Here is a 12420-nt window from a genome sequence, read left to right as displayed (position 1 = left end):
TAGCAGGTTATAAAGTCAATACCCAAAAGTCAATAGCATTCCTCTACACAGACAACAAACACACTGAGAGGGAAATTATAGAAACAATATCTTTTACAATAGGACCGAGGAAAATGAAATACCTTGAAATTAACCTAACTAAAGAAATCAAAGATCTTTTCAAGGAAAATAACAGTACTCTCAAAAAAGAGATCATAGAGGGTTTCAGAAAATGGAAAGACATTCCATGCTCCTGCATAGGAATAACCAACCATATGAAGGTGCCATGCTCGCAAAATTCCTTTATGGATTTAATGCAGTCCCTATCAAACTACTACCAACATACTTCACAGAGCTAGAGAAATCATTCCTAAAATTTATTCGGAACCAGAAAATACCTAGAAGAGCAAAGGCAATCCTGGATAATAGAAACAAGGTGGGAGGCCTTACAATTCCTGACTTGAAATTATACTACAAGGCTACTCTGATAAAATCAGCATGTTATTGGCAACAAAATGAACCTGAGGATCAATGGAAAAGATTAGAAGATGCTGAAGCCCCTATGAACACACTCAGAGACCTTATCTTTGAAAAAGGGGACAAACATACTCACTGGAAGAAAGATGGAGTGTTTAACAAATGGTCCTGGAAGAACTGGCTCTCTACATGCTGAAAACCAAAACTTGAGCCAGGTCTATCACCAAGCATTAAGTTAAAGTCAAAATGTATTAAAGATCTCAACATTAAAACAGAGCCAGTAAATCTCCTGAAAGAGAGAGTGGGAGGAACTCTTTAAGACATAGGGGTAGACAAAGAGTTCATGGAAAAAAATCAAATCACATGGGAAACACTTGAAAGAATTAACAACTGGGACCCGCTCTTACTGAGAGGTTTTTGCACGTCAAGAGAAACTACCAACAGAGTGAAAAGCCAACCCACAAATATGAAAAAAATCATGACAAATAAGTACTCAGACAAAGGTTTGCTCTCTAGAACTTATAAAAAACTAAAAACACACTAGGGCCCCAAAATTTAAAGCCCCAGTCCAGAAATAGGCATCTGAGATGAACACACACTTCTTGGAGGATGAAATTGAAGAAGCGAATAAATATATGAAAAACTGCAGCACATCACTAGCCACCCATCAAACGCAAATTAAAACTACATTGAGTTATCATCTCACCCTAGAAAGAAAGGCTATAATAAAGAAAACAACCAACAACAAATGTTGGAGAGGTTGTGGGATGAAAGGAGCATTTATCCACTGCTGGTGGGAATGTAAACTAGTACAACCAACCATTATGGAAGTCAGTGTGGAGATTTCTTAGAGAACTTGGACTGGAAATCCCATTTAACCCAGCTATTCCTTTACTGGGAATTTTGCAAGAGGATCTGAAAACATCATATCATAGTGATATATGTGTGCCTATGTTTATAGCAACACAATTTGTGATAGCCAAATCTTGGAATCAACAAAATTGTCCATCACATGAAGAATGGATTAAAAATATGTGGTATTTTTATACAATGGAGTATTACTCAGCTATAAAGAATGATAAACTCTGAACTACACAAAAAATGGGATACAGATGAATGTCCATTTTGTATCTGTGTATTCAAAATGGTTAGGATAAATATATAGTTACATTCTCTTAATGAATAGACGGATTGGTTCTAATAGTGTTTGTAAATAGGATATTATGTCTGCATCTTGTATAGCAAGTAACCACTAGGAAGAAGGTATGCAATGTGTTAATTATTGAAATTGTCCTACCAATTTGGTGTAAAAATGAAATAAAATAAAATTTAAAAAAAGAATGATAATTTCAAAGGCTTTATACTGAAGTGGATGCCACTTGAACATATACTCATAAGTGAAATAAATCAGAAACACATGTGTAAATATCGCATAGTTTCCCTAGTATAAGAACTCAAAAGATGAAATACAAATAGAAAGGTATAACACAAGTAAAAGGAAAGCAAGAACTCGAGGATTAACTAGTTAAGAGAGGGAAGGGAGAAAAGTAGGCAACATGTCAGTGACAAGCCATACAGTTATATGTAGAAAATGGGCAAGGCAATGATCCTGAGAATCTTCAGAAGATTTTTTAATCTAGCAGTTAATGGGAAAGACTCTCACCCTGACTAACTATATATACTGACACTTGTGAACTAAGCAACTGCACTGAAGATGGCAGTTTGTAATAGTAGATTCATGCTTGGAGGGCCTGTCATTCTGGTCTTCTGAATATGGGCTGCTTGTCCTGACATGCCAGTTGCTGCTGTGCTGCCTCTTGGGTAGGTGATTTTTCAAAAAGTAGTGGGTGGTGAATGAAAGCCGGAGATAGGAAAAGGGAGGTTGTGGGACTGTCCTGCTTCAAGGTTGTATATGGTGAGATTTTTGGACTAACGTGTACATAAGAAGTGTATAATTCTTTATGCCTATTTTTAAAAATATATTCTAATTTTTAAATGTTTTTTTCATCATATTCTGTAGGGACTTAAAGTTCAACATATCAATACTTGATGAAAAATGCCTGTTCCATCTTATGCCTAAGATGTTTGATATTCAGATAGATAGTGAGGTTAAGCTTAACAGCCTAGGTTGTATGGTAATAACAATATACTTCTCTTCTGGAGGTTCAACAACCTAAGTTTGCAGACCTAAATTAGAGAAGAAGGAGGGCCGCAAGGAAAGCCAAAATTTTGGCCCTAACCTTCAAAAGTCAGTTAAGACTCAGGATATTTGAGAACTTGTACTGTAATGTCACGTAACTCAGTAGTGTCCCAAGTTTTCTGATCAAGGAGATTATGGGGCCAAAGAGGAAAGTGATCGATGATGTAAAGTGGGCCTAAGGATAGTCCCATGGAGAGAAAACATTCTCTTAGGCTTTCACAGAGAGCACATTGGTCAAGCAATGGCTGTGACTCATCCACATGGCTGACACTGACAAAAGATTACAATCTGAGGTACAGGATCTCTGGATAAATCCTGGGGGGATTTCACTGACCTTATCAGACCCCAAAGCTACAACTCTTATTGCATAGGTCTTACTTTCTGTTGGTCTTAACCATCCAGCAGAAAAGTATAAAACTGAAGTATAAAAAGTAAAGCCATATTATGTTGAGCTGTAGGGGACTTGGGTCAACATTTTCTGACATTGCCAGTGAAATAGAAGACCCAATACTATTATGGACTACTGTACTCTTTTAGAATATTTTGCTGAGTTTACACACCTATAATATTCAAATAATGGAACTAAACAAAAAAGGGCATACAGATGAATGTCCATTTTGTATCTTTGTTTTCAAAATGGTTAGGATAGATATATAGTTACATTCTCTTAACGAATAGAGGGATTTGTTCTAATAGTGTTTGTAAATAGGATATCAAGTCTGCATCTTCTACAGCAATTAACCACTGGGAAGAATGTATGCAATGTGTGAATTGTTGAAACTGTCCTACCAATTTGGTTTGAAACTGTCTCATTGCTATTTGTTTCTCAATAAAATTATGGGAAAAATTTTTTGAAAATAGCACTAATGTAAACAATTGTACAAAATAATTACATTAAAAATAAAATTTTAAATCAACAGCTAAAATGTACAACTTAAAGAACCAGAAAAAGAAGGAAAGAGTAAACTAAAAAAATTTACTTGAAGGAAGAAACTGGTCAGGCCAAATACCCCAGCAGATTAATTTGTCTGCCAATAGGTGCATGGGCCAGGGTTTGATCCCCCTGCCTGCCATGCCAGCCCCACCTCCGGGACATGCTGAAAGGGCAACTGAGACTGGGTGTGGTGGAAGACTGTAATCTCAGCTCTTGGGGGACTGTAAAAAGGTGAATCACTATGAGTCTCATCTAGTAGTGAGACCCTGAACATCCTGTACACCCTTCCCTAAAGGAAAAAAGGAAAATATGCACAAACACATATCTGATAAGATTAATATAGAGAAAATATGAAAAATGGAAACAGTAAAAACTAGAAATGAATAAAAATTTTTTGAAATGAATACTAAACATATTCAACTGCTAATCCCTCTAAAATGTAAATAAAATCTGCAATAGCACTTAACATTAAGATGGCCCTATACATTTTTTTATCTATCTATGCATCTATGTATCCATCCATCCATCTATCTTTCCATTATCCGTTTATTTAATTAATCTATGAAAATTGTGTGTGCTGGCAAGATTAAACAGAAATTCATACTTTTCTGTACTGTTAGTGGAAAGGTAAAATGCAAGTGTTGCTGTAGCAAATATCGTAGTGTTCGTTCAAAATATAATTAAAAATATAATTACATCTTGATCTAGTATTTCACTTCTGGCACATATCAAAAATAATAAAGAAGTATCAAATGACATTTATATCTCATATTTATGGGAGCAGTATGTATAATAGCTAAAATATGGCAGGTAATCCATTACACATGATGGAAGTAAGCAAAATGTGGTGTGTCCACACATAACATATTATCTAACCCTAAAACAAAATAAATTGTGATGTTATGCCTCTGATCAATGCTAAATAAATTTTGCTAAGGTAAAAAAGTTAGCCATAAAATGAAAACTTCTGTATAATCCCTGCATATGAAGAATTTAGAGTATTCTAAATTTATGGAAACAAAATACAGTAGTAGCAAGGAATTAGGAAGATGACAGCAGCAGTCAATCCCTGTTTAATGAGCTCAGAGGTATCACCAACACATAACATTATGTATATATGTATTAGAAATAGTCAAACAAAGAAAACATTGTTTGTAGCACTTGTGCTATTGCATTCCTAAAATAACACAATGTTTAAAAACAATTTTCTCTTCAACAAGTTCATTTTATAAGTGATCTCACATTATTTAACTTTAGGAGACTTCATGGTCAAAGGATGTGTTTTATCACTGTTTCTTGTCTTCACGAACCATATATAGTCTACATGGTTCAATTGTGATAAAAAGTTGATATGAAGAGCAAATGAAGTATTGTAATATAATTGCATAACATATAATCCACATTACTGATGTTATATGATGCTGAACCTCCAACAGGAAACCAAATTTAACTTAAGTTTGACTTCAGGTTTTGTTTATATAGTGGTACTCTTTGTGTCTATTAATAGAGACCTTTGCAGGCAGAGCCCTCATCAGTTTTCATGAACATTGGAAAAGTTGTTTTCTTTTTCTTTTCTTTTAATGTATTTAGTACAGGGTCTACAGGGTCTCATTACATAGATAATGCTCATAGTGATCCTCCTGTTTTCAGCCTCCCACGTGCTGAGATTACAGTACGCCTAGGCTCAATAGCTGTCTCAGCGTGCCCTGGGGTCGGGCCGGAACAGCACACTGTGAATCAAACCCGGTTCCCACATCTGCCCAAGCAGGCGCTTTAATCCGCTGAGCTATCTGGTTGGTCCTGAGTTCTTTCTTATGCAATGGAGAAGCTCATCATTCAAAGATTTATAACAAAAACAAGAACAAAGATTTATAACTATATTTTGCATTTCATATTACATTTTTGCTCTGACTTCTAAATTTTTTATCATACCTTGTTTAAAAATATATAGGTAAAGAATAGACTATGCTTTTTAAAACGTGTGGTAATCATCTGATAATATCTTATGTATATTTTTCAGACTATGTTTCCTTGTAGCATGTGACTATTACAGAAGCTTTCCTATTAAAATGTAAATTAAAAAATTCAAATTAGGAAACAACGTGCAAATTGACTCATGAATGCCTTTCTTCCACTTTCGCAAATTCTTCCTGTTTATAGCTCTCTCGGTTGCTAAATTTTCCTTGACGCTGGATTTTCGTATGGAATTACTCTACAAATACAAGTGTAGGAGCTCTTAAATGAAAATGTGCACATTTCCCCCGCGTTTTCTTTGAAATGGAAACTCTACTGGTTAGCACATTAACCAGAGCGTAAGAAGCTAATTAGGAACACCCCTAATCCCGAGGACGAGTACAGTGGAGAAGCTAAATCAGTTTTCGAAGTTCTTAATATCACATAAGAGAAATTTTTGAGGGCAGCAGTATGGTAATCTCACTCCTGAGGCTTGTATATGTAGCCTGACTAAGTTGCTTATGAAAATGTGATTTCTTAGGGCTTTCGGCAAATTTGATTTAAGGAAGGAAGCCAGTGAATTTTTGATAGAGCGCTGAAGAGACAGGTTGATATTATTGAGAAAATAAAGTGAAAAGGTACTTTTTTCCATTTTAGTATCTGGATTTTGTCAATAGGATTGGCACTATAATTATCTCTGGATTAGTCACAGGTCTATCCGCTTGCTAAAAATGAATATTAACCAAGCCATAACTTGACAGAAAATTTGTTGTAAAAGATACCATGAACAGACGGGCAAGAAGTTCCGGCTGAGTAAAAAGTTACTTATTTTAAACTATTGAAACTCAATGTTAGTTTTGAAAAAATGTTGTGATAAGGAGACCTTGAGATCATCTCAGTCTCAGGATGTGGTACGCCGCACAGAACCAAGCACTGTGCCAGGACCTGGCTGCTTTGTGTCAAATCCTTAGTCCCGGGCAAATCCCATCCCTTCTACTTGAAACTTGTCTCCTCTTCATTTGAGCACCTTGGCTTTAATCCTGCTCTGAGCACAGGAGAATGAAAAAGGAAAATCATCCTCTGATGCCCCAGCATGGGCGGGTTCTGCTTTCTTAGTTTTTCCACCCACGCCTTTCCTGAGGACGCATTTCCTGACCATCCGGGGTCTGTACCTCATTACGTAGGTGAGAAACTCGTGCTATGATTTCTCTGCTTAGCTACTTTTGCTGTTCTAACTGGATATTTTTCTAACATCAGAAAACATGTTAAAATATTTCCTTGGAAACTAATTTAAAACAAAACTAGGCCATATATGACAGGTCCAAGTAATAATGTTTATAAAACTAAGTTCCTCAATTCTTTTCTTACCAATCATATATTAAGAAAACATATTGGATCATTGCAAATGAGTAATAATTATAAAGGCAAAGTGCAATCTATAGCTACAGTATACAAGGCACTTAGAAAGCACTATTCCTTTATTTATTTATTTTTTAGGCACTATTCCTTGAGAAATGTATAATCTGTAGCAAGCAGAGATATGTTACACAGGAATATAAAATGTTACAGACCAATCAAAACCATATTTAATTTTTTCAATGCCACAGAATAATTATTTGCACAGGACACATACAAATCATTAACTGAGAGAGTTTTTAGAACAATGCTTTGAATAATTAATTCTGAACAAAAATAAAAATGGTCAGTAGTAGAGGACACAGAGTAAATGACCATATGTTCATAAGACATTAAAAATAAAATGTGCATTTATTATCATGAAAATAAGTCCATAATAGATGATTACATGAAAACAAGTAAAACACTAAATTATTGTACGAAATATTTTGTTAAAAAATATGTATGAAAGTTAAAATTTGTCTGCATTTCTACCACATCTGACCAAGTCATCTTATTTCTTTGAAAAATACATTTTCAAAATCTGTGACCTAGAGGAAACAAAGCTCCAATTAGCCCAAAACTCTAGTGACAGAATATAGAAATTTTCACTGTGACCTTGAATAAAATTTTAACCCTCAGCTTCCACATTTATAAAGTGAGTATAATATTTACCGGGTAAACTTTATTGAAGATTACATATGTTCTTCCTATCACGTACCTTGTATCGTGCTCAAAGCATGGTAAATATTGTAATTGTAGTAATTTCAACACATGGCCACGTTTCAAATTACTATTTTATTTTCAAAAATGAAAAGAAGTACTTTTGTACAAGTTTTATTCAAAATAATATATGAAATGATTGGAAAATTGATATATCTATTATTGAATGATGTAGTATTTTTCTCTTTTGTTTATTCATATCCCAGCAAGTACTAAAATGTTGAGGGATGTTCAAACAATTATTGAATATTTATATTTTTTCATGCATCCTGCTAGGTGCTAGAGATAACCTATATAGATAAGATGGAAATCCTGTTTTCCAAGAAGGTAATGTAAATAAATTGTAATACAATGAAATGTGTAATTGTACACATGTATAAAGAGGCAAAGGTGCTTACAGAGGAATCTTCCCTAACCAGTTGTCTAAAAGGTGTGACAGGATAGCTGTTCTAGAAAATGCATTCTGATTGGGACAGGAAAGTTCAATTTGGTAGTTAACAGGCCAGCAATTATTTCCCAAAGGAAAGGGGCAGTCTGTAGCATAGAGAAAAATACACAATATTTATGAAACTATTTTGTTCTTTAGCATAGTATACAGCAGGATGGAGCAGGAGGAGAAAGATAAGCTGATCTTACACAAGGGCTTCAAGAAAATTCTAAGACTTTTTAGCCAACACACATTGTAGCCTTTTCTTTTTTTCTTAAGAAGTAGATGAACGTTTAAAGTGTGTAATTTTTTTAGGCATTTTACGAAAAGCTACCTGTGCCGCCATTCAGAAAGATATATTTTACCAACGAAGTATAACATGTTTAATCTGTAGAATGCCATTTTCAGAGTCTTCTTGTTTGGACAGCCAGTTAGCACACACAATTTGTATATTTCATAGTAAACCAAATATTACATGCATTCTAACTCCACATTCTTCAAACTGTTTTATTTTATTTCAGATGTATCTTATTGAACATTTAATCTTCTGCCATTGCTGCACAAGCTTGTATTTCTGTGATTAATGCTCATTGTATTTAATGGATTGCTTTCTACTTTTATTCTCATTTAATCAAGCTGAGGTCTTATGGAAACCTTGTCTAGCCACATATCTCAAACGTTACACTTTGTTTTGTCATCTGATGAAACTCAGTTAATCTTTTAAACAAAAAGTTTCCTATTTGGGGCCTTAGAACTGCAATTGTAGGAGAAAGGATGGTGATAAAAGTTAGAGGGTGTCCCAGTGAAGATCAGATGATCATTTTAAGGATAAAGAAAAGAAAGATTAAGTGAATTACATGAGTTGTCAAGAGCTATGATTCAGATACCGAGACATGATGAAGAAATAAAAGCAGGCAGCATATTCCAGCTTTTCTATGACTTGAACCCAAACATCTGGAGAACAGATAGCCAATGAGGTGGGTAATGAGGGAATGCTCAGAAGTCCAACAGGAGACAGCCAGAGATCTGTGAAGACTAGGGGATTCAAGTTACCTGAATGTGTGGTCAGAAAGCATAGTAGCTCTGATTCCCCAGCAATAGACAGCAGAGCAGCACAATAGAGGACACCCTGAGGGGAAAGGAGAGAGACGTGATGGACGGAATAATCTTGGAGCAAGATCCACAACCGAAAATCACTCTGAAGCAGCTCTTCCAGGAGCAGCATTGCAAGCTGTCACTTGAGAAGTGCACAGAACTTTTCAGCAAATAGTCATGCTGACATGGTGAGGAGCCATCTTGTGAAGGGAAGCCGAAGCTTGTTAATTTGGGAAACAACCCGAGTCCTACATCCCGTTTCCTCTGGATATCACAGCATATTGCCAGGATATCTGGCTCCTGTCTAACTGTGGGTGGTCCTGATAGAATGCCACTCAAGCAGATTTTATTAGAAATAATTGCAATGATATGGGTATCAGAAATATGAAAGGGACTGAAAGTTACTTTCCTCTAAACTAGCAGCTTGGGTGGTTAGCAAAAATGAGCCCGAAACCTGAGCAGTCATGAATGCTTTAATGAGGAACCTGGACCCCTGGCTATAATCCCAGGTTGTAGAGTTCATGTCATCTGCTGTACCCCCTTCAACAAGGACAGCCAAACCCCACAATATTCATGAGCTTCTCAAATGGCGTCAGAGAACCATACCCATGATGGAGACTGTAATCAGTCCAACCTTGAAAGATCAACAAATACTACTGTCTGGTGTAAACACCAATCAATGAAGCTTCCAATTCTGTGTCTCCTTGCACTGGTGAACAGAGTTCTGAGGATCATTGCAATCAGCACTGAGCAAGAGCATAGATGGAGATCGTTGCTGGCCCTGTGGGCACAGAGCCAAAGGAAACATGCAAAGAAACGCAGGTCAGTGTCCGTGCATACTAACTCTTCTCTGCACATGTGACTCTCTCAGGGAAGACAATACTTTCTTTTTCATTTTGGGGGGCGCAGTTGAAATAGGGTCTCGTTGTGTACTTCAGGTTGGACTTCAATTCACTATGTAGCCTAGGCTGGCTTTGAACTCACAGCGATTTTCCTGCCTCAGCCTCCCAAGTTCTGGGATAACAGGAATGGGCAACCATGCCCAGCTTTTCTTCCACATTAAGACTTATTTTTTTCCTAAGTGGTTTATATGCATCAGTGGTAGATTTACTAATTATTCTCTAGAAACACACACACACACACACACACATACACACAAATAAACTACATGTAGATAGATAGATAAATAGATAGATAGTCTCTGTTTTAGCATTTGTCTTTTAATTTCTCTTTTCTGTAATTTTTGTCTACTTTTTCTCTCCTTTCTTCCCTTCATATTAAATTTTTATTTTCTTTCATTTTTTATTTTAGAGTGTGTTTGTGTGTGTGTGTGTGTGTGTGTGTGTGTGTGCATATGTGTGTGTGTGAACACATATGATTTGCAGAAGGTTAAGCCCAGGGGAAATCTTTTACCAAGCTGCATCCAAAACCTTTTAGTTTTTTCATTTGTTTGTTCTGAAGAAGGATTTTCCTAGACTGACTTTGAACTCAGAGTCTGAGTGACATTACAGATTTATAGCACCACTGCTTTACCTTTCTACTTTGACTATTGTTTTTCTTTTCTTTTCTTTTCTTATTCTCTACTCTCTTACCTAATAGATTTCCATCCTGTTTTTAAATTTTTCAGTTTGTGGAGAAATAAAAGCAGGCAGCATATTCCAACTTTTCCACACGCTCTCCTCAAACAGTAGTGGGGGTAAAATTTGCAGCCAGAGAACAGATTCTAAGTAAAAAATGGTTTGTCAACCTAATTGCTCCTGTAGTTGTCATTGTAATAGTGCACATCATAATTTGTCCTTGTTTTTTCCCCTATTATTGAATGTGCTTCACTGCAATTTCTTCTGGTTCTTGCCATTCACTTTTTTCCGTCTGTAGCGTGAGAGACAGAACCTAACACTTGAAGACTTCCCATAGGCACTATGGCCCTGAGTTACCCTTGTAGGCCAGCTAAGAGAGAGCGCATTGTTTGATACACATCCTGGTCCCATTCAAACTTCAGCACACACTCCCTCAAACAGTAGTGGAGGTATAATTTGCAGGAAAGAACAGATTCTAGGTAAAAAGTGGTTTGTGGGGGCTAAGGAGTGTGAATGAACTGCTGCTGGAAACTAGTGCCCACAAGTGCAGGAGAGAGAAACACCACCAAGATCATATCTACTGCCTCTATGGGGGCCTTAGGAAAGCACCCCACACTCCTCCACAATGGACATGAGGGTCCAGAGGGGTAGTGACAGAGTGCAGATACAGTATAACCTACTGTCTCTAACAGATTCTCTTTTCACCAAATTGATGACTTACAGATGAGATATCCACTCTCTGAGACCTACATGGAAGTGGAAACCTCAGGTTTTGAGAGTATCAGCCATACCAAAATATACTAAGTACCACCAAAAAGATAACAAGAAAACTGTGTTATAAAACTAACTTGGCAATATATTCAACACTTCACAGAAGCTGATATCCAGGACATAGCATCAAGAGAAGAGTTTCCCAAAATGATTCTTACATAAGAGTGAAAAATATCAAACAGAACAAATGTGCAAATCTCAACAGGGAAATGTAAGACATATAAAAAGATAAAACAATATAACACATATAAAAGTGTATAACTCTGAATGCCTTAACAATATCTCACACCATGACAAAGTTGTTTTCATTTTAGAGATTTATTGTAATAAATGCAATGCAATAAATGTAACATATAAATAAAATCAAGGATAAAAAGCACATGATGTTCTCAAACACAAAGAAAAATCACAGAGCAAATTACAAGAAACTTTATATTAAAAGCCTGAAAGAAATAAGGCAGAGAAGGGCTTTATTTCAATATAATAAAAGGTATTTATAACAAACTCACTTTTCAATACAGTACTTGTAATTTTGGAGTAGTTAGACCAAAAAAAGAATTTCAAATGATGAAACTAAAAAAGGAAAAATCAAATTATCATATTTTTGTTATGGAGTAAAATCTTTTGCTTAAAGAATCCAAAGACTCTTCAAGAGTGCCATTATATCTGGTAAGCTAATTTGATAAGTGAGCACTATAACAAAATCAAAGTAAAAAAGAGAATATAACTTTCTGTATAAATAAATAAACATGATGATAAAAAAAATCAGTAAAAGAGTTCCACTCAAAATGTAATATAGGGGGCCAGGGAAATGGCTCAGTGGAATAAGTGTTTCCCTGGCAAGTTCAAGGGCCTGAGTTCAATCCCCGGTTCCACAAAAAAAATTTTT

The sequence above is a fragment of the Octodon degus genome, unplaced genomic scaffold (genome assembly GCF_000260255.1).
Source record: "Octodon degus isolate 3935 unplaced genomic scaffold, OctDeg1.0 scaffold00081, whole genome shotgun sequence".
Taxonomy (NCBI): Eukaryota; Metazoa; Chordata; class Mammalia; order Rodentia; family Octodontidae; genus Octodon; species Octodon degus.
Note: the sequence above shows the minus strand (reverse complement) of the source record.